Source organism: Carcharodon carcharias, chromosome 23, assembly GCF_017639515.1.
Source record: "Carcharodon carcharias isolate sCarCar2 chromosome 23, sCarCar2.pri, whole genome shotgun sequence".
Classification (NCBI taxonomy): Eukaryota; Metazoa; Chordata; class Chondrichthyes; order Lamniformes; family Lamnidae; genus Carcharodon; species Carcharodon carcharias.
Genome location: NC_054489.1, coordinates 26,559,366 through 26,581,882, shown reverse-complemented (window position 1 = coordinate 26,581,882; position 22,517 = coordinate 26,559,366). Strand labels below are relative to the sequence as shown.

General features: G+C 38.5%; 1 long non-coding RNA gene across 2 annotated transcripts; it reads right to left on the bottom strand.

The window, feature by feature from the left end:
- Nucleotides 1-2,571: 2,571 nt before the first annotated feature.
- Nucleotides 2,572-22,272, bottom strand: LOC121269189. 2 transcript variants are annotated; one of them, XR_005941317.1, is made up of 4 exons: nucleotides 21,916-22,272; nucleotides 19,856-19,929; nucleotides 8,201-8,296; nucleotides 2,572-3,736 (listed from the first exon to the last, which is right to left on the bottom strand). It is a non-coding gene; the product is annotated as an uncharacterized LOC121269189 (long non-coding RNA). The 2 variants fall into 2 exon arrangements; XR_005941316.1 differs by lacking the exon at nucleotides 19,856-19,929 and having other exon boundaries at nucleotides 21,916-22,262.
- Nucleotides 22,273-22,517: the final 245 nt, after the last annotated feature.

Genomic DNA, 22,517 nt, shown 5'->3' with positions numbered 1-22,517 from the left:
TTTGGTACAAAAGATTTTTTTTTTCAAAAAGGGACAGGATTTGTTGAGTGTGCCAAGTTGCCCTTTTCTCACTTGAAGCAATAGATTAGGAAATTAAGTCCTTATATCCATGCAAAGTAATCACTTTGATCCACATTTGATAAGAGAATTATTTACTCTTTATTTCTTTATTTCTATCCCCATGTTAGTTTGAATGCTGACCACAATTTCTGACCATTCTGCTTCAGTACAGATGATTCTTATTTTGGCATCTGATCACAGAATCAACTAAGATTTTATTTATTTCAAAGATGGTGGGGGGAGGGATTTAGAAATAAAAACCATATTTCTGAACCCACCTAGTACAGTATGGACATTTGATACATGTATCAAAATGTTCTCTCTCTCCTATTATGGTAGAGGTTTCACCCATTTAACATAAATGACTTAAGCCCTCTGATAAAACAGTGGAAGGAGGGATTTCAGATGAAGAATTTAAATATTAGTATGCTGGTATCCTTGGCATAATTCCAGAGCTACAAATTTAGTACATAGAGATGATTGTCAGCTATCTATCAACTAAAAGACATTGGGGTAGAAATTGGTCCTGGCAAGTTTTCAGCTGCATAACCGATAGTGTACAGACAGGGAGCTCCTGAACCAGGAGAAACGAGGCTCAGCCAACATTTCAGGGTTAGATGCAATATACTATGTCAGATTTTGCTTAATGCTCTGTTTCAATGATTCACTTGGTTATGGGCCAAGCAATGCTTTGATTTAAATGCCACGAATAATAAAGCATAGACATCATGAAACTCTGAATATATTATTACATGTGGAAGAAATTCTAATGTAACAGCATGGTTTAAGTTCAGTTGACTGCAATACTCTTGTAAAGTGAATATCTGATATGCAAAATTTTCCATTGACTGAAAATTAATCTAGTTTTAAATCTTCTCCTAATTGCTGCTGTTAACTGAATAAGTGGATAATTATGCAACGAATACATAATGGCTGAAGTGCAATGGACCTAGATCCGTCATGTTGCAAATTATAATATTTTTACATTTGATTTCTTTTTATTAAAATTTTATTTGGGCCAAAATTTGACAAATTTAAACTAGTTTCTGTTAACTAGTGTCTAGATTTAGCTCATTGTGTCTTTTATATAAATGTGTTATTTTTGAGTGAGTACAGCAGACAAGAAGCATTGTATGTTAATATTAAATTAAAACTGGTTTCTATTAACTTCTTTCTGGAAGGAATTTCTGTCGTCTTTGTTTATGTGTGTGGGATAGACAAATATGTAAACCCTGTCTGCAGTTATAAGCGCTAGCTTCATAGGACAACCAGCTTCTCTTTATTTTGGTTGTTAAAAAACAAACCTTTATCAGGCCAAAATTTGTTTAATTAATTTCTCAGACAATGTTAGCACAGTCACTACTGCTGGGAAGAGAAAGAACCATTTGCTGGCTGTACTGCCGGGAGTGTCCTGGCAAACAAATAATATTTTAAAAGAAATCAAGTGCCTTTTGCATCATCCAATTGGACAAAGAGACCTTGGATGAGAAATGTGGCCGTACAGTGCCTTCTTTTTTGCTGGCACTAAATGGCTTCCCAACTGTCTGGCAATCAGGAAACAAAAGTGGATTGTGAGCAGGAAGTGTGCCACCATCAGCCATATTGTGAAAGGTGCAAAAAATCACAATGCAATGCCTATGCCTAAGACAGGCATTAGCCCCTTTACTCTGCAAATAAGGGCCTAACACCTGTTTGAGGACCTCACCTCAATACTGGATCACCCTGAGGCAGCCAGTCCCTGCTACCTAGACAGTCAAGCCTACAGGCAGCCTAAACAATTGGCCATTAAAGACCTGTCAGGCCACAGCCAAAGTACGATTTTTTTAAATTAAAAAAGTATAAAAACATTTATTTGAATGTGGAACAGAATTTTCCTCCCAACCCCATAATAAAAGACTGCTGCTGCTCCCAAACTGCTACTCCAGTTATTGATTTCCCTCCCGACACCTACCCTCACCCGAACCTGACCAAGCCATTTTTTCCTCCTCCTCCTCCCTCACCATCCCAGCTACCAAACCCCCAGGCCACTCCTGGTCAGCCATTTTCCTCGATTACCCAAGGGCCATTGTTAGTATCACAGTGGCCCAATCTTCCACCATACAAAAGCAAGCAATCCAGTTTTTTTGCTCTCAGCAGCTCGCCTGCTTCATTGAAATGAAGCCCATGGCCAAATATGGAGAGTGCCTCAGGCTTCCATTCAAGTTCAAGGGTTGCACCTAGTTCATTCACACCCACATCCACTGCATTCCCTCAAAATTTCCACAAAAACATTAGAAAATCTTTACGGTTAATAACTTAAATTATTTGCATAAAAATACACACTTGTAACATGAACATTGCCTATTATAAAGGTCAAGGTAATATCTGCTCATCTTTAGTTCATTCCATTCAACCATATAGTTAGGTCATTGCAGTGAAGCAGAACCCTGTGAATGCAGACTGATGTGCTTACATCAAAGCTCATCAGAGAATTTCTTATTTTGGGCTTGGAAGCAGTTTTAAAATACCAACGAGAATATAACACTCTTTTATTTCATCTGTTCAGTTAGCTTGCTGCTGTCCATTTTTCTCTCTTACAATAAACAGTTCTTTATTTACTCCAAAATATATTCTCCATTAGTGTGGTTCTGTTCTGCCTAACAGAGAGGTCAGGAGCATATCACTGGTGGTGGATATTATATGTCATACAATCCAGTATAGAACAAGGACCTTGTTAATCTCAGTCACACTACAATCCATTCAGTTCATAAACAAGGTTAGATTTCAGCCTAAAAAAGGTGTAAAAGTCCTTATGAAGTTGGCTTTTGCAGTGTTATGGAAATGACCCTGAAAATAATCAGCATGTTTTTAAACTAAATGCATTGTAACATTATTTACATTCAAGACTACATACAAATCTTTAGTATACATTTCAGGTTTCTTATTCTATAATCTATTTAATACAACTAATGAAATATAGCAATCTAAAACTGTTATTTTAGAGAACATCTTTTAGTATGCAAAATAACTTAATATAAAAGCTATTAAAATGATGGAAGACAAAGTGACAAAAGATTACTTGCTAAACCAAAATTGACACAGTTATAGCACATTTTGAGTTACAGAGGTGGAAACTGCTAGCAATGAATTATTCATGGATTATATTTTAAATATAGCTTAACAAATTAGCACCCATCAAGAACCAAGTTTACTTTTTTTAAAAACTTTTAAATTTTGGAAGCTGTCACCATACTAGAATCCTTCATATAGCAAAATGATGAGGTTATTGCACCTAATAGAAAGAAGAAACACTTTGACTACATGCCTCAGGAATTGCCTTAACGATTCTTCTCCGTTCCATACACCAAGATCGAAAAAGTGAGAGTAACTCGTAGGCTTAGGATATTGAAAATTACCTGACATCTATCAGAATATTGATACTACATACTAGCATTGTTACACAAAGTACCAAGGCACAGTTAATAAAGCAGTTTGGCACAGTTATCTTCAAATGGCACAACTCCCCCACCTGTTACCATCCTCCATGTTGTTTAAAGGAATCACTACTCCAAACTCATTTAAGATCTTCACAGCATTGTTGAGCTCAAATGCCACACCTTTTGAAAGCTAATGATATGAAATATTCTTGGAATGTCTCCTTTCAAAGTTTGATTACAAGTAGTCTTAGAGGGTTTTCCTATGAAAATAATCAGAAACAGAGTTAATTATGTTTTTCCTTCTTTATTTTGCAAAAATACAAATAACGATTCACTTTTAATAAAACATTGCTCATTTTCACTTCATAGTCCTGATCCCAGAAACCATTTTGATATGAATGGTGAAGGAAGGTTAAGGAGACAGTGCTGCTTTATACTTTGTGTTTTCATTTTCTGCACAGTTCTGACAAATGTTCACCTGTGCCCAGTTCCTTAATATATATGTATTTTCTGATAGCAAATACTTTATTACAATATCTAAATAAATTTATTTACATAAATTTGTCACTGTTGTTTTATGTTAAATACACAATAAGATGTAGCATAACTTGTCAGCCCTGGTTTAGTAGTACCACCCTTGCTGCTGGGTCAGAGGTTTTGGGTTCGAGCCCTACACCAAGAGCAGGATTTTCCGGTCGGCAAGCAAAGGTGGGGCCCGCTTGCCGACATGTGAAATGACGCAGGGATACGTTGGGCATGCGTCCTGATGTCACCCCGTATCGTTCTGATTTTCAGTTTGGCCTATTAAGGCCATTCAAAAACTAATTAACCTAATTGATGGATCTGCACATCCAACCTTAAGGTTGGCAGGCAGGCTGGGAGCCCAAGCGGGCTTCAGAAAAAGCATGAAACCTCATCCATGGGTGGGATGAGGTTTCATGAGGGTATTTAAAATTTAATTAAATGTTTAAATAAAAGTTATGAACATGTCCCAACTCGTGTGACAATGTCACGTGAGGGGACAGGGCAGGGAAATTTTTTATCATCTTTATTGAAAGCCTTAAATCAGACCCAATCTCCCTGAGGCAGCACTTTGCCTCAGTGAGATCTGTGCGCATGTGCAAAAGAGCGCACTCCCAGCTGAGGGAATTCCCCCACCCCCACCCTTCACCCCCCCCACCCCCACCCTTCACCCCCCCGACACAGGGAGCACACAGCACTTCCTGGTGGATGTCACACATTGGGCGGGCCTTAATTAGCCCACCATGTAAAATGGCGGAAACAAGCCTGCTGGCGCCCGCTCCCGCACTTCCTCCCCAACGGGAGGAAAATGTTGCCCCGAGGACTTGAGCTTAAAATCTAGGCTGACACTTCAATCCAGTACAGAGGGAGGTGCCATTAAACCAAGATTACATCTACCCTTTCAGGTGGACATAAGAGATCCCACATGGACTTTTTGAAAAAGAGCAGGGAATTTCTCCATGATGTCCTAGCTGACTTTTAGCCCTCAACCAACATAACTAAAATCAAATGGTCTAGAATTTTCTCCCCATCAGGGCGGTTGTGCGGGGGAGGGCAGGGGTGGGCGACATTTTATGTGGGCGGGCCAATTAAGGCCTGCCCAACGTGACGCACGCCCGGAAACGCTGAGCACATAGAGATGCCTTAGGGAGATTAGTTTCACATATAAAACATTGAATAAAGGGAGAAAAAAATTTTAAGGACATGTCCCCTCATGTGAAACTGTCACATGAGCTGGGGCACGTCCAGTAATGTTAATAAAAATTTTTCCAGCACTTTAAAAATGTTGATGAAACCTCATCCTGCCCGTGGATGAGGTTCCATGAAAAATGCGAAGGCCATCTGGGCTCTTCACTTGCCCCCCAACCTTAAGGTTAGACTGGCAGCTCAGATCAATGATTTGATTGTTAAATGGCCTTAACAGGCCTTTTAGTCGGCTGCGCCCCCGCCGAACTGAAAATCTGAATGACGCAAAGTGATGTTAGGATGCACCCCTGACATCACCTCTTGTCATTTTACGCCTCAGCAAGTGGGCCCTGCCCCTGCTTGCCAAGCTGAAGATTTGGCAGGCTGTGTGCAAATTGACTGTTGTGTTTCCCTACATTGGAACAGTGACTATTCTTTAAAAATATTTGATTGGCTGTAAAGTCCTTTGGGAAGCCCATGGATTGTGAAAGGTGCTAGATAAATTCAGTTATTTATTTTCTTAACTATGGTCAGTTTGTAATTGTTGAATATTTATTTCTGAAAAGAGAGACATGATGCCAAATTTTTTCATCTTGCAGTCATCAGGATAAATACAAGCATGCCAAATTTCCAATGACCACAACAATTGATACTACAGTAGGAAAGAGTGCTGATTGGTTGGCAAGCTGAATCTGTTGCCATGGAAAAAGCAATAATGAACTATCAGCTCCCTAAGCTCCTGAGTAATTCAAAACAGGGACAAAGATTGAACATGTTCCTTTTGTTTGCAGTGAGTGGGTGAATGTAAGTCGCTTCTAGCAAAAGTAAATGATCCACGTTATGAGCTTAACTGATTATAGTAGTTTGCTGGTACAGAACTCGAGTATTGCTGACAAAAGCACATATCTAAGTTTTTTGTTTTGCACTCATCAGGGCACTTCACAAGAATACCAATATAAGGGGAAAAACAAATTGTTGTTTTCCCCTTGTATTGGTATTGTTGCAAAGTGACCTGATGAGTGCAAGACAAAAAGCTTAGATATGTCTCTTTTTCAGCAATACTCGACTGATTATCTTAAATTAGTTATTACTGCAGCTATTAGCACACTCAGGATCATTCAGAAAGTGCTACCCAATCACAGAATCACAGCTAACAGTAGACATTTTGTTTTGGGTTTTGCAAGCACGCATTGGTACTATATGTTCTGTACTCTGCCTATTATGCTTAAGCGAAAGAACATGCTGCTTCAGTCATTCATGATAGGCAGAATACAGGCCATACTCAACCAGCTTGTAGTTGCAAAAACCAAAACAAAATGTCTACTGTTAGATGTGATTCTGTGGCTGGACAGCACTTTCTGAACAATCTTGAGTGTGCTAATAGCTATACTAACAATCAGTTTAAGATAATCAGTTGAACTCATAACCTGGATCATTTACGCTTGCTAGGAGCGATATACATTCACATGCGGGGACTCATTCTCTGCAAACAAAAAGAATATATTCAATCCTTGTACCTTTTGCTGAATTACTTGGGAGCTTGGAGAGCTGATATTTCTCCATGGCAACATCTCAGACAATTAGAGCCAAACGGCCAACCAATTAGCACCCTTTTCTCCTATAGTTTAAATTGTTGATATAATTTGAAATTTGGTATTCTTGCATTTGTCCTGATGAGTACAAGACTAAAAGCTTCTGCAACATGCCTCTATGTTTAACAACATTCAGGTTGGCTGTTTATTGCCTGGTCAAACTTCTGCATTATTGTTAATAGTTCTATAAATCTTACTGGTTAACTTGCCTTAATCAGTATTTGTTTTAATAAATTTTTGTGCTCATCAAAGTCTGGGATATTCACGTTGGCCAATAGAACTCTTGTCTTTCCAGGCTTCGAGACTCAGCACCAGGCACCAGGTCAAGAAGTCAGATTTAACACTGCCTTGTGTAAATTGCGGACAATATTCCAACATATCCATTAGCTTCAACATTAAAAGAATGACCCCTACTGCCCCAATGTAACATTTTTCCAGTCCCCACACCAACCTATCCTGTACCCTATAACTTATAGTTATGTTAGACTCTCAATATGCAAATTGTGCATGAGAATGAAATTTGGTGCTGCATGCCCTTTCATAGTTAGAACTGCATTAAGACTGTTCAAACTCAATTCACATTGAGGCCAATGGCCTGTGATAGATTGGATCCACAGCTAAAGGGTTAGAGTTAACCCACTGCATGATCCAGGTCTCTCTAGTTTTGATTTTTAATCATTGGTTTAATCAATAACTTGCTATTATTGCACTTTACATGCCTTTAGCACAATATGAATGAATAATAAAAAAATATATACCTTAGCAATAGTTAAAGTGACAATTTCATTTCAAGTGCTAAATATATACAAAAATTTCTGCTGGCAGGATGATACAAATTTAATTTTATATGACTCCAAATTGAAATGATCAGGCATCAATGGAATATCAATTTGTCAGTGCCCAGTTTCACGCACAAAGGGGCTGCAACATGAGCCCAAATTTGAGAGATATGTAGCTGGACTATCCTGTCGTGTGCAGATGATGAAACCCATAGGATAAAAATGTATATCGTCAAAAATATACAATAATTTTGCATAATTTTAAAATACCACAATTATGTTAGATGAAAGTATATGATTCCCAAAAATTAAATTCAGGACATTACTTCAAGAGATAGCCCTGGTACTACTTGAATTTAATTTTCCAGTTATTTCTACTAACACATCAGCAGGATTTGAGATCATTACCTACTGGAATTCATGAATTTATCATTGCAAATTTGTTTACACATATTCTTGCCAAAAATCATTTAATTCAATGTGCATTTGTACACTTCCTGCCAAGAAATAGAAACACAGATTGATCTGGTAATGTATTTTTAAGACAGCCAGTCTGATTCAAACTTTTAACTGGTGGACAGCAGGACCCAGAAACGTCTTTGGCTTCATTGAGAGTTTAATTCCCTACTTTACCGTGTTAGATTACCTGATTTGTGCCACGACGGTCCTCCGGAGGTCAGTGAAGGATTAGAAAGCTCAGTTCTATTCAGTGTCATGTGTTCATTAAATGGGTTGATCTGTTCTGGGAATGCAGACAAAACAGTCCTCTGGTTATACAAAGTAAAAACACTTAGAAAACAGTTAGCACCATGGAAATCCAGAGAAAAGATAACTCCTGATGGAATCCATTAGTGGCCAATGCTTGAGAAATCCTATAGTCAATAAAAATGCTGAAATCACTGATTGCACCCCCAGAGAGGATTTGCAACTGTGAATCCAAAACCATTCATCTTTTCAAATGATGGAAATGTGTTCTTCTGCCTCTATTTCTGATAAATATCAAATTGATTTTCATTAAAAGGACAAAAGGGCAATGAAAATATTTTATATGTGGCGATTATTCATTCTTTTAAAAGCCAAGGGTCTGATCTGTTTCAGTTAATTTTGTATGGAAATTATTTATTCACCGAATTCTAGTGAAAAAACAAAACCTGCTTGCTATTATCTTAACAGGCTTGTTGCAATTTGTTATGTTAAAATATTACAATAGTGTTTTTTTTCCTCAGTGCTGTTGACTGTTCAATCCTTTAATGACTGTAGTTTTTACCATGCTGTTTATTGTCCATTGTGATGCAAAGTGGATTGTATTTTGACATAAATGAAAGTTGTCAACTACACCATTTACTCATAATATTAATACTATCATACTGTGTTTTTCCAGTGAAATGTGAAATTGTCCAATGTAAAGATACAGTCACATTTAGGAAAAGCAACAAGCATTTTTATTCAAAATATCAAAACGTTACACTCAGGAAATTCAGTGACAGAGTTTAGCTTGCTTGGGGTCACGTGGTTGAGGTAACTATGGTGATTGGGCTGATAATCACTTGTCATTTTCCCTCAGCTTGCATTAGTACCAAATAAACAGAATCGATGTGGGTTTCCAGGATAGAGAATCTACGATAGGTTGCTCCCTTCACCGATAACTACTGAACTGACACACTTGCACTCCCATTCCAATTTTTAGTGGGCATGCTATGAAATAATCGAGTAAACTGATTTGATTACTTGATCCTCTGAGAAACCCAAGTTGAGATTGAAGACTTGAGGGTCTATCACAGAAATTCTTTTAAAGATTAATTTTTAAGATAATAGACCCTAAAAATGTTGCTAACGTATCCATTACTAGTTCCTGGAAAAAAATTTATTTATTTATTTCATGCTTTTTGGGGAGGTGTGCCAAGCAAAAGTGATTTTGCACAGGTACTAGTATCTTTTTGATTTCTGTTTTCTTCCCAAAGTGTCTGAAGTGACCGTTTCACACCATGGAGAGCAAAATGTTGAGTAATCAAAATCAAGGTAGATAGAAGGAATCTGGTGAGACTTATCAGAAGCTGAAGATTGGCTGATAGGTGAAGATACACAACCCAAATAAATTCGATTGTGCTTCCTTGTGCACGTCATTGATATATCGATTTAATATGAAGTGAATTTATATTATTTATAAAATTATTTTACATATTATTGTGGTTATATTGATCCCCTTTTGCCTTAATCAGCTTAATGCCATAGCATCAAAATCAGAAGTTCATTAATTTCTTCACGAATATTAAATTATGACTCCAATCATTAGATTGCTACCCAAATAGACTAAACCAAGCAGCCACAAAGAACCATGAAGTGGTGCCATCTTAAGTGCAGCAAAAGGATTCTGTATAATGATAATGGCCCCTTAACCACTGGTGTGATAAAGAATCAAAGGAAGTACACTTAAATGGCCATCTATCTCACTGGTCATTATCAGGTACTAGACAGTATTTTAAAACCAATATAAAGTGCTCATTAGCCCCTTTCTTTGTATTTATTTTTAACCTTCAATTCGAAAAGTCGATGAACTATCAAAAATTGACCTTGAATAGAAGACCCATAATCTCTCATTCATGTTTTATATGCTCAGTTGTACATTTTCTATAAAGACATCATATCAAAAGTGAGAAAGCAAAATTCTGTAAATGCTGGAAATCTGAAATAAAAGCATAAATTGCTGGAAATACTCAGCAGGTCAGGCAGCATCTGTGGAGACAGGAACAGAGTTAATGTTTCAGGTCAAATATGAATCTTCTTCAGAAAAGTGAGAAAGCATCTTAAACATAAACTTTTAGCTTTTACTGACTTTGACTGGTAAAATCATAGAATCATAGAATGGTTACAAAACAGAGGGAGGCCACTCAGCCTATCCTGTCTGGGCCAGCTCTCTGCAAGAGCAACTCAACTAGTACCACTTCTCTACTTTTTCCACGTAACTGCAATTTTTTCTCTTCAGATTATTGTCAAATTCTCTTTTAAAAGCCTCAATTGAATCTGCCTCCACCACCCTCTTGGGCAGTGCATTCCAGATCCCAACCACTCACTGTATGTAAAAAAGCTTTCACCTCAAGTCACCATTGCATCTTTTGCCAGTCACCTTAAATCAGCATCCTCTGGTCTGGATACCTGCCAATGGGAACAGTTTCTCTTCATCTATGCTGTCCAGACCACTCATGATTTCCAAATCCTCTATCAAATCTCATTTAAGCTTCTCCTCTCCAAGGAGAATAGCCCCAGTTTCTCTAATATATCCACATAATTGAAATTCCTCATCCTTGGAATCATTCTCATGAATCTTTACTGCATCCTCTCTCATACCTTCACATCCTTCCTAAAGTGTTGTGCCCAGTTCAAGATCCTGGATTTCAAAATTACCTCTTCATTCATTCATTTATTGAATGTCAGGCCAAAACTTGACATTTACTGTGTCACAATGATTAAACTGCAGTCTATCAAATTCCTGGACTGTCCATGGTCTTCCCGAGTTCTTTGCTGGATTCTCCATTTCTGCCAAGAACCTTTCATTTGCTCAAATAGAGCTTTTGTTCTTGGTATCATTAGAACGGTTTAAAATTAATGCTGACCAAAGAAAACATTTCATTAACCAATTCTCTATATCTTAAGTAAAATAGGGAAAATGTATTTTGACAACTGTAGAAAGAGGCTAAGTGAATAAGATTATAGTTAGACTGGTTCCAGGCTCTCAAAACAATTTAAAGTGAAAACTACATCAGTTGAGAAGATGCCCAGTGCATCAGTGAACATTTTTGAAAGCCCACCTTGACATTACACTGGAGTTGTGCTTCATGTCGTGTGCAGTCTATGGGAGGCTTCACATCGCTGTGCTCCCATCAGATCACGACCTGACAGCAGAGTTATATTGCAACCTTCTGTGCCTCCTTGCAAGATGAAAACTCCCTCTCGGTGACTGATAAGTGATTGTGTAACTGCAGTCTGATTTTCACCAAGCTTATTGATAATACTACATTTTCTTTTGATTTTTTAATTGATAACAGAGACCAACTGATTTTTTAAAAATAAGACCAGTTATTAATATATACAAATGTAACACTGCCTGTTTCTCCCAGTACTTCAATGCAATTTTCTCAATGCACTTGTAGTGATTATGCCACAGTCATTAATCTTTAATGTGAATCTCAATCACCTATGAATATCTCAAAGCAATGCAAGCAAAGAGGACACAAAATGCAGTTAAAAATAATTGTAAAATTTCAAAAAGTATTTACAGAATTATGAGATACTCTGAAGTGATCTTAAGGTAGGCTTTGGGGTTTGACTGATCAAAGTGCTTAAGTTTCACATTTGTGGTTTATGTCATCAGAATTGCTAAATCACATCACTTTTTGTAATAATCACAAGGTATATGTCATTCTCTGTGTAACAAATTATTTGTAATCTGTATGCTTATCCTGTACATTCTTATTCAGTTATAACACCCCCAAATGACTTTATAATCCCCGTGAATCTACTGAAATACAATTCGAAATCCATTCGTTACTGTAGGAACACAGAGGTATCAGTTTATAAGTTAACATTTAACTAAAATAGTATGCACTAATCTTCAAATGGCTTGAGCAAATATGAACTTAATAATATGCCTGCATATGAATAACATTTTTGTTACACGTGTTCAACTGATATGAAAATGGAACATGCTTTGAAAATATTAAATGAGCTAAAACAATTATACCTAAAATATTTACTCAAAAGTCAAAATAGCAAGAATCCTTTGTGTGAATATATTTGTTCAAAATCTTTTATTCTCTGAGGATTAATTAAGGGAATGGATTAAAATGAATCATAGTCTGCAATATAGTAGAGATACATTAATAAGGGAATGCCTTGTGAAGCTAAAATGATCAGTGCATTGGATTCAGTTAACAATTAATAATTAAAATAGTGACAATTATATATCTCAGAAACAAGATGTTAGTGTATTTACATCTTTTTCAGCATAAGTTAGATTCTCCTCATACCTTACTGGGTTTAAGTCTATTTGTGGTTGCTGACTTTCTAACTTAGGCAGTGGTGTAGCATAACGTTAGTATGGAAAATATAAAATATTCGCTGATTGGGAATAAAATGCACATTGCATGATACTGCTTGGTTTGGAAGGAATCTGTGTCTATGTATCAAAAACTTCAAGAACACTGATGAGCCCAAAGAGGGGGGACGTGGGGAAGGGTTGGGGACGATTTATACTGACCGTTGGCATTCTCCAACAATATGATTACCTGTACAGGTGGGCTAGTTCATTGCTGCTCAAGAACAATTAACGTGTGATGTTGGAATGGCATCATGGCAATTGTTAAGAGTGTTTATACTGGTAGGCGGCCATTGGGCATTTTTAGGACACATTAGCTGAATCACCATAATTCAATTACTCCCGTGCTATTCACAGGTGTGCGCTTAAAACATCGACTGTGTGCTATCCGTTGTTAATGTTGTGAGCAGTTTTGCACAAAAGGACGATATTTAATAAAACAAAAACAAAAATACCTGGAAAAATTCAGCAGGTCTGACAATCAAATGATCCACTCTTGCACTGCACTCTGCCTATATGCAGAATAATGGATTCTTGATGACTTGCAAGAACTGGTCATTAGCCGAAGGCGGCTTGAGGTCAGTCTATGCCCAAGCATTGAAAGCAGAAGTCCAAATCCCAATCGCTATTTTTGATTTACCGCTGACTACCTGCGACTTTCCGAAATGTGTTGTCTTGTTTTATATCCGCTTAGAATAAAAATGGAACGGAAAATAGACGAGTGGGCCATCAGTAATGCAAAAAAAAAATGCAATGTAGAAAAACACCAGGCAGGTGGAGCAAAATCATGAAGAAATTATGCAGAGGTGGGAAATCTGAAGTTCAGAGATATCGTTTGCAGCGACGGCCTGTGTAGGTAATAAAATGAAATGTCCCACTATTTCTGGAGGTGCAAATGCTAAACTTGATACTACAAAAATAAGCACACCCGCCGAGCAGTCTTGCTCATCAATCATCCAATGTAGCCGAAATTTCACACAGTAAGTATAAGTTTTGTGCTAGTTTTGCTTGTCGTCTGTGGCAGGCACCTTGATTTTAAAAGGCCTCCCTTATTATGTCGATTGAACAACGTACATTTCATCCAGATCAGACGTGTACAAAAATATTTTTTTCGGAATTGGGTGTATATAAAATCTGCTCTGCTTTTATTCACAAAGCCACGCGACGGTGCAAACATTGAAAGGAGGGCCCAAGTTGACCTTCAATGGCGCTTATGATTCTGTTCATTTCTTTCCGTCCCATACGCCTTATTACACTGATCAAAGCTTGTTTGACCGTTGCTTTTATGCACAAGGTCTTGGTGATATTAGTTAACTTGCTTTTAAATAGTTATGTTTATATTCCCATTTGCACTGTGAAACACTAACAAAAAAAATCCAGATTTGTAAAAGAAATGTTTATTAGCCACGTGCCAATTTGTAGTTTTAAAAAAGCTGAATCCAAAACAGGCTATGCCCATTTTGCAAATGGATAGGCGAAGAGTGGTAGGACCAGCTCGCGGACAGCGACAATTTGCATCTAGGAGATTTGGAATGACCACGGGAAACAGCCGCGCTCATTCAAACCGTTTTTTTTTTAAATATACCAAACGTAATGAAACTGACAGTTAACAAGTGGCCGGCATGCGAATGTCACAAACATACTTGAGATTCGACTTGCGCCTTTAAAATAAAGATTCTAAGATCATCATCCTCCCAATGAAGATATACAAAGATGGGGGGTAGCGGTGGTTTAGGCAAAGATGCTGAACGAATTCTGTCCAGCAACAGACCGCACAACGCGTGTAGTGTCCTGATCTGATGTGTTGTTTGCGCTTGCATTTAATGATGATAAATTCGGTTGCCCATCCTATTTATGAACAGAATTACATTAATGTGGGGGGAGTTCGTGAAAGTTATCAAATGGTAAATCTTTAAAAGTTAAAGTTAAACTACGAAGTTCGTAAAAGGTGTTAATAACGGTGAAATATTTGCTGGTCTTGCAAAAACAAAGCGAATCACAGTGGGGAGCAGAAAAGATGGTGTTTATCAGGGGTCCCCCCCTTCCCCCCCCCCCCCCCCGTTAATCGCATGAATCGCCGGGCTCCCTCAGCCCCTTGTCATTCACTGGTGCAGCAGCCAAGGCAACAGAGTCATTTCGCCTCATCAGGAGATAAATGGCAGGAGCAAAGTGCTTCTGCAACGAGGGGGATGCATGTGCACAACAACCGCAGGATTAAGTGCCCTTCCTGTCTTCAGTCAACTCTGTGTAAATTCTTCCAAATCTGCAAGCTTAAACACATCTCGTGGTTATGTGATAGTTGGCCACAATCCAGTACCACAAATGCAATAGAAAAAAAAACCAGACCTTCCAAAGTCAGCAGCAAATAAAAACATGCTCATTTTTATTTACGAATAGGCGCTAGGACGCGCTCATTTAGAAGAGGACGCTGTGTCGTGTTTAGATTCTTTTGCACGAATTGAAACTCGAATTTGATTATATGTTTGCTTATGGGCTGTTATTTGTAAACTACAGATCAAAAGTGCTGATTAGGAGGTGAACAATACATTAATGTTAATAATACGTTAAGGTTAACAAAACCATTGTGAACGCTCCGTTATTTGAAGTAGAAAATTAAACATTAAATAATAATATGATCTGCCGAACAGCAATGTTTGTGGTCTTTGGTGGATGGCTCGTGTTTGGTGTAATTAAAAATACAAATTAAGGTTTTAAAATTTGGTGTGACGAAATTACCGGCAGAAAATTCAATTGATGAGACAGCAGCACGATGTAATATGTTAAACAGCTTGACTGCGACTCGAGCTTCCCTGTGAGTGAAGATGTAACGAAATGATATATGTGCATTCATCTCAGGTCTTTTAGAATGAATTGCGAGGCAGTGTAAACCAAATCTGTCTCACAAGATGAGGAGCGTCATGCACATTCAATTTGAAGAGGCTTTTTAAAATCGCTGGAAATGCAGCTGCGCTTTGTTTATCGCTGTTAAATAGTTCAAATTGATCCAGTCGCGGATTATAATCATTTCTGTGCCACCAGAAAATTATAATTGTAGCTGAGTGACACTGGCGAAATCCGAAGTGTCAGAGACAAGACAATTCGTGGCGAATTATTTTCTACCCATCTCCCTCAGTAAAACAAGCGATTTAACAATTGGTGTTAACGCAGAATAGTCAGATTAAGATAGGCCCTAGTCTGTAATCTGAAAACCGCTGTTAAAAATCCTGTACCGTGAAGTAAGTGATACCAACTGAAGACTGATAATAATTCAACCGTCTAAAATCAGCATTAAGAGCTCTAATTAAATTTGTTGTCTCGTTTACAAGCAAAGACTCGTTTAATGATTCGAATAATTGGATTCTATTTGTCAAATTCCAATTTGTGTTTTCCGCTATACTGAGAGAAAAGTCCCCTATGGTTTCGAACGTATTTATGTGATGAACAAACATTCCGACCCAAACCGGTTCAAATCTCTAATCTTTCTTTCTGGCTCAGGGGTAAAGTGACTGGACTGGTCACTTGTTTAGCTCAGTACCCCTCCTTTTTTCCTTCAACTGTCGAAAATCTACGTTCCGGGTAAAATGATGTCCACAGCACTTAGTTCATTGTCGGATAACAGGTCTGCCCACCATGTCTTTAAAGCCCAAGTGTCGATTTTACCCGGTTGGTTGGTGCAGAAATGCGGTGTTTAACAGGCTGCGCGAACCAGTTCAAAAGGGTGTTTACGGTTTCGGTTTTCCGAATTTAAAACCTACATTGTATAATGAGTAGTTAGCCTGTTTTATCAATGCGTGTATGTGGGCAATCTACATTACCATGATACATTTACCAAGCGTGAATGACCAGGTTTTATATCAGGCGGCGCATTTTAAACAAATATTTCAAAGAGCGAACAACTAAAAGTGACAGTTATCGAAACATGATCAATTTCTTGAGACAATTAAATCTGATTATTCACGGCGAAGGTGTAACGTTGTCTCCGTAGATTGTAAAATCCTTGTTATTTGGTGTGTTCATGGCAACTATCTATTGAACACACTGTAGCAAAGACAAACAGGGAAGAAATGTTTACAGAGATAAAAACAAAAAAACTGCGGATGCTGGAAATCCAAAACAAAAACAGAATTACCTGGAAAAACTCAGCAGGTCTGGCAGCATCGGCGGAGAAGAAAAGAGTTGACGTTTCGAGTCCTCATGACTCGAAACGTCAACTCTTTTCTTCTCCGCCGATGCTGCCAGACCTGCTGAGTTTTTCCAGGTAATTCTGTTTTTGTTTAAGAAATGTTTACAGTTGGAAGAAAGCGACTGCTTTGCATTTTTTCTGCGTGTCATTATAGTTAAACTCGGTAATTTTCTTTAAGCCAAGGTTGCCCACTTTAACTTGACTGGCAATTTAAACCATATTTATCTTGATTAAAAAGCAGTATCTGCTTTTGTGAATTAAGAGAACCCTCGCTTGCCCAATCAAAAAGTCCAGTTTCTTTAGTGGATCTGAATAGGGCATTTATTATTTATGTCCATCTTACACCATGCTTGTTGGGCTTGTTTTTAAAACGTATTAATTCGTTTCGAAGTCGTGCAGTGGGGGTGTTAAGACGCCTGGATGTCTGCACTGACGTTCCCATGTCTAGTTATTAGAGCTCCCCTCCTTCTATTACTCCACATTGAAGCCTCAGCCTCCAATGCATGGCTCCAGGGCTCGCCTTTGTTCTTCCTCTATCCATAATTACAGCTTTTAAAATAGGGTACCTTTCCTTTTCTCGGTGCTTCTCCGTGTTATGACAACCACTTTGAATTGTCACCAAATGATTTACGTCTTTCCCCGCACGATTTGCTAATCCAGCATTTAAAATTTATGTTTTGCAAATCTTAGATGGTATTTAAAAAAAAGAACAAACATAAAAGTAAATGCTAGCGAAAAGTTGCTTTGACTTCGAACAACGAAACAGTGCCACCCCCTTTTCCTTTTAAATTGTAATGGGAATTTGCTTTTAAAAAAGTGATATGTAGAGCATGCATTTCTGTCATGTTATTTCAGTGTATTTGTGCAGTTCTCATACCTGGGTGAAAGCATTGACGGTGTTGTCTAATTTGATTACATATTCCTTCAATAGGACCACATCACGGTGATATGTGCTAAAATTAGATAGCTATGTCGGTTTAATAACTTGGTTAAAAAAAAGTCTGCCTCGGTCAGCAAAAGTAAAGTAATTGTCCCTATAACGCTGCTTTCAAACAAAGTTTGCGAGCAGCAATTGTACTGTAGATGCACACTGTTGTGCATCTCCAAGCTAGGGCGTGCAATTGAATTGACGTTAAGAATAGTCTTAGTCGTGGGAACGGGCGTTCAGTAATTGTCACTATAAGTGTTCCAATAAATTATTCAGCGAATATGAACTATCAATAAAAGTTCGACTTATAAAGTTTTTAAGCACCACCCCGCCGCACCCCCCCCCCCCCCCCCCACCCCCAAACTTGACCGCCAGAACAGTTCTTAAAGTACAAACTGACACTTCTGGAAGGTATTTCCTTTATCACCACTGATTTTATAGGTCTATTAACTCTTTTCGGCCATACGTTCTCACCTCAAACTTTACTGTGTTCTTCCATCCACAGTATTCAGGAAACTTGAACTGAACGTTACAATGTTTTAAAAGGCTTGGAATTCTGCCTGCTTTCCATTTTAATAAGCTGTTAGTCACTAAACGAGATTACACATTTCTTCTGTTAGTCGTTCGTTGATGCCCAAGAATAAATAAAAGCCGGTGCGTTTATAAACTAAAAAGGCCCCAAATGTATCGATCAACTGGACAGGGCCAGACGTTTCCAGGATATTCTCTCGTTTTATGTGAACACGGTTTTTGCCTTTAAAACATTAACCGAGCCAAACATAGAGTGGAATATTGAACGAGACGTTCGGCCGTCGTTTCCAAATGGCTCAAAACTGAGCCTTTTGATTGCAGCAAGTCTGCATTTCGCAAATTATTTCTTATTGTGTCAGAAACAGATTTTAAAATCAGTACATTAGCATCTCAATATCCTTCTCTTCGATAGCATGTGCACATCGAGCGATTGAGCTATTGGTGAAATAGTTTTTAAAGGGAACAGTTAAGAAAATGGCTTAATGTTCATCTTTATCTCAGCAGTGTGTTAGACTGTGCAGAGTCGAACGCTGCAACATCGCTTTGGACTGAATCAAATACACGGCTATACCTGCTCGGTGCAAAGAATATGACAATTGTTCTGCAGAGGTTACTCTCTATCTGAAAGATCGTCCCAGGAGAAGTAAGTACTGTGTCTGGACTGTAATTGTAAAGCGTGTTGGGGTAGTCGAGATTTGCAACCCATACTCCTGGTATGATTGAGTCAAAATAATATTTTGGCCGAAAATGGAAAGAGGCTTAAATCATTTTAAAACCAGCAATATTAATCTTTTTTTACAGCTTCTATGGGTGGCTAATAGAAACACTCCCAGCGCACAAGCTTTAACTTTCTCAGTCTTCTGATGACGTGTTTACACAACACATTGTACGACAACTTATTTGGAAAAGTAACATTATTCTTACCACAAACAGCATCTAGGCACAAGGGGAGGTATAATACATTTGATAGTTAGTTGTTAACCCAAGAGGCATGTCTTCGGAAATAGTAACTAAATGTGGAAAATACACACACACACAATGCTGCTTTCAATACAAGATGAAATAAAATGTCTTGGTTCACAATGTTTTTGAACAAAGTGGAAAATCACAGTTCGTTATATCGCAAATAGTGTCCCTGTAGGTTATGGACATAAGAGAAGGCTCAAGACATTCTAGATGTCGGTGTGCGCCTGTTTTGCTGAGTGAACTCTATTTTCATATCAGAATAACTGAGATTGTACAGGAGAGAATGATCATTTATTTTTGCTGATGGTTGTTCAGTCTAAAATAGGGATTCTTCCCATCCATTAAAATGTAACGCAAACGCTGCTTATTTCATTCCCTGGATAAACACAGGGGGTGCTGGAAGACTGAAATAACAGAAAACGCTGGAAAAACTCAGCAGGTCTGGCAGCATCTGTGGCGAACACTTCTGATGAAACGTCGCAGGCCTGATATGTTAACTCTGTTTCTCTCTCCACGGATGCTGACAGACCTGCTGAGTGTTGCCAGCATTTGAGTTTATTAAACAGGGATATTTAATTATGTGTAGCCGCAGATCACTCACCTCCGGACATAAATTCAAAAGGAAAGCGCAAGCAGGGGCTACTCGAAGTACTTGTTCACGTTTCACCTGGACTCCTATAAAACGAGTAAAAACCTTTCCAAGAACTGCTTTAAAAAGGTGACGTGTGGTACATTCAAAACAGCAAGTCTTTTTTTTACATAAACAGCAAAAATGCACTCATGGGCAGCAAGCAGCACAGTTCTAAGCCTCAAAATCCAAGAATTATCACAGAACTTTTTTTATATATAAACGGGGAGATAGAGGTGCTTCTGAATACACAAACTTCACTATTTTTTTAAGTTTACACCACATCAGTGCAAATGCTCCGCGTCGTGCCGGATCTATCCTAAAAATGTTACTCTTCATTTTAATTAGCCTGTGGTCTTATATCTCGTGTTTCTCAATCAGCCAGCTTCCGATTTAGAATGAATAGTAATTCCAGCTTTTCCAATTCGCCTCGCGTTCAAGCGCTTTATATTTTAGATTTTGAAACATTGAAAGCAGGCAGAATCGCGAAAATTATCCCCAATTTTCGCAAACTGGTTGCACCTGTTGTATAATTAACTATTTAACAGTTCGCTTCTCTCTCTGGATGGGAATCTTTTCTTTCCCTGGCTTTGAATGACCGTCCTGGTATATTTGGAAGGCTGTAAATCATCATCTCAGCAGGAGAAAGAAAACGTACGGAACGGAACGAGACTTCCACAATGAGGGGCTTATTCAGGCTGCATAGATCAGTAGTAATTACGGACCGCTAGTAGGCAAAAATTGTTAAATACTGACTACACCCCCGCGGCGTTCTTTTATTATACAAAGCGATTTAAAAATAGCGCTGGGAGCTCAACAAAGTCCAGATATAAGAGAGCACGCCTCGCTACAGGAGTAAAATATAATGTTTCGATTTAGAAAAAAAAAACACGAGTTTTCTTGTGCAGGTCAAAAATTCACCTGTTCTCGCTAGGTCTAAAACCCGCTCCGCGCTCAACGTGTTTTGAGATTTCGGGAAAAGCTGCCAACATTCAACCAAAAGAAAAAGCGAGGGTTGTGATTGTAATAGGATTTCTCTCTCTCTCTCTCTCTCTCTCTGCATCGCATGAATGTATTCAGAAGGTTTAAAAAAAATCGCAGAGTGGCAGCGAGGAATAAACTGGAATCTGTCGGTCGGCAGCAAGCCGTTATATTACTGTGCGAAATCAAAGAATATTCGGGTCTGCGGTGTCAGTTTTTTATATATAGCCGGCCAGCTCGGTACAAGAAACAATCCCTCTATTGGAAATAGTCGATTCTAATCAGATTAGCTAGTCCCCAGACTGTGTTTACTGAACAGTTTGGGAACCAACATCTCTCGTTGCTTGTTTTTTAATTAAAAAAAATAAAATTAAATAAGTTGAATGCAGTATCCGACTGTTTTGCATTGTTAATGAGACTGGGTTGAGTATTTTGTATTGTACATTTCCCAGAGCCATCAGGAGATCGGATTGCTTTCTCGCGTGTTCCACTCCAAGGTTAACAAGCAGAGCGAACAAAGAAAACCTCAACCTCTCCACATGCCTTCCAACACCTTTGAACTCTTCCATAGGTGGAGGGAGGCTAGGTAAAAGCTTCGTTTATTCAAAGCCGTCAGCCAGAGCTGTCACAACGCTTTCCCCATTCATCATCTTCCAATGACACGTGTGTCTATAAAAAAAGTTTTTTGTTGTTTTTAAATAACTCACTGACAATTCGTTCATTCTGTGTGCAAACATCGTTTTCAGTTTTTTCTCTCTCTCTGTATAACCCCCCATTCCCGTCGCCTTGACAATATAATCGGCTGGTCAAAATCAGATTGGGAAAAAAAACCTTTCAACACTGATCCGCCAAACGCCCGTTAATTTAATGACACCACGGAAGCTGTATGAATGTAAGCGGTGACAACAGAGAGAGAGAGAGAGAGAAAACATGCACAGAAATTAGTAAACGATCTTGACTTTTAACAAAGTTCTGGGAACTGCTCTGTCCAACATCCCGTCAATAGTCAATAAAATGATCAATACTCGCGTTTTCTCTGACGTGACAGATACCTGGTGTACCGAGATTCGCTACTGGAGACTCGATAGGTTGCAGTTGCGAGCGCCAGACAATTCGCCGCTTGTGACAGGACTAAAGACATTTATAGTTGAAGTGGGTATCACATGAGAATGTCATTTACATCGCCGCATTGATTAGCAGATAGCGGAAGAGACCAGGTATAATTAAGGGATGAAGTATAAGGTAAATGGCCGAATAAACACTTTAAAAATGCAACTCTTTGCGCCTTTGCTAACGTGTGTGGAATCCAGCCTTTAGCTTTAATAAAGCGATGCAGATAGACGTCTGGCTGAAAGAATCGTGTCCTAAACACCATGTTCTATAACTTGTGGGGTACAGTTTGCCTCGTGGCCATTTTAAAATATTTTTCTAAACAGCATTTTGCCTCTAGTAATGTTTGCAGGCTGAAGCAGGAGCCGTATTTTCGACACAAACTTGGAGTTGGCTGCGGCGACCACTGTTCTCATTGTATAGGTTCCTATTCCCCTCCACCACCTCCCCCTTCCCCCCCTCTTTTTGCTTCAACCCCAACCTCGACTTGCGGTCACTGGACTACATTCTGACGATTGCTCCAGTACTCAGAGGGGGGAAGCCC